The 1,592-nt window shown below is 28.7% G+C and overlaps 1 non-coding gene across 1 annotated transcript; it reads right to left on the bottom strand.

The window, feature by feature from the left end:
- Positions 1–423: 423 nt before the first annotated feature.
- Positions 424–494, bottom strand: TRNAG-GCC (transfer RNA glycine (anticodon GCC)). Its single transcript has one exon. It is a non-coding gene; the product is annotated as a tRNA-Gly (tRNA).
- Between the last annotated feature and the right edge of the window lie 1,098 nt (positions 495–1,592).

Below are 1,592 nucleotides of genomic sequence, written 5' to 3' on the forward strand. Positions count from 1 at the left end.
GGCATCTGGATTTGGAAATTGGATAAATTTAGAAGGTCATCAATTTTTTTTTAAAAAAAGTATGCAATTAATAATAATATTGTTTAATTTGCCACATCACGGTTGTGAATAAAAAAAAGTTATGGAATAATTTGTGGTCTTAAAATTTTTCAAATCAAAATAGAGATCTTTCTTTTTTGCTTTTTTATTTTATTTTATTTTTTTTTTTTTTTTGTGTGGGTATGGACGTTTGGGTTTTGAAATTGGATAAATCTTGAAAGTTGTCAATTTAAAAAAAAAAAAATTTTTTTTGGGTATGAGCAGATTTGGAAATTTGATAAATTTGAAAGGTCATCAACTTCAAAAAAGAAAAAAAGAAAAAGTACGCCATTAATAATACTATCGTTTAATTCTTTCAAAAAAAGAAGTGGAATATAGAAGAAATGCACCAGCCGGGAATCGAACCCGGGTCTGTACCGTGGCAGGGTACTATTCTACCACTAGACCACTGGTGCGTTGTTGGTTGGCTGTTTGAATCTAATATTACAAAACTAACTTGAATATTTGATTCAAGCATTGATTAAAGTAAAAGATGGATCAGATTTCAAAAAAGAAAAAAGAAAAAAAATATTATGAACAGATTCCCACATTGATTAAGTGACCAATACAACTTTTTAATATGCAACCGTAGTGAATATATTTTTCTTGCTTAGGCAATTTGGAATGACAAAAGTAAGTGAGTGTCTTTTTGTTGTGGTAATAAATTTAGTGGCATAATTCTTCATAATTATTGACATAATTTATTGTGACTATTATATAATAAACGAGATATAAATGATTAATGCATATGAAAATGATGTAACTTTAATTACAGCTTATTATCGCCTTAATAAATTGTAATTTTTTTTAAATCTATTACTTGGCTTCTACTCTAGACCATGGCCAAAGGGCCAAAGCAAATGTTTTTTGGACTATATTTGCAGGCATCAAAGCACTTGCATATTTGTCAAAGTTTTATAATTTAATGGTATAACTTGTTAGGAGAACTAAAATTTGTATCTATTTTCCGTTGTTGTTATAACTATCAAATTATTAAAAAATAAAAGAGAAAAAATATTGCTTTTATTGAATTTTGGTTTTATTGGTGGAGAGTTGTACTTTTGTGTGCTTAGATTAATTCAACGTCTTGGTTCTAATGTCTTACAAACCTCAAGATAATGAATTCTGTCTCTTGATGAGTATTCACATGCATCAATCCTTGACTAAAGAGTTAATTATACTTTATCCACACGTGATAAGGGTCCTTTTAACATTTTTTCTCTCGATGTGTTAGACATTTACGATCCACCTCATCACTTTTACCATTAAAAATAAAAAATATATTGAAAAAAAAAGAGTGAAATAAAGATCGACAAATTATGATTTTTTTAAATTCAAGAACAATGTGTTTTCTCATAGAACAGAGTTGAATCTTCAAGCACGCTCCGAGTACAAAAAATAACAAGATACCCAAGACACAAAGATCAACAAACACAAACCCAAGAGTCAGGACAGAACAATCTCAACAAGCACAAATAAATCATAGGTCTCAAGTCTTGACTATTCTCAGCTTT

This window comes from Quercus suber, unplaced genomic scaffold, assembly GCF_002906115.3.
Source record: "Quercus suber isolate HL8 unplaced genomic scaffold, Cork oak 2.0 scaffold_62, whole genome shotgun sequence".
Taxonomy (NCBI): Eukaryota; Viridiplantae; Streptophyta; class Magnoliopsida; order Fagales; family Fagaceae; genus Quercus; species Quercus suber.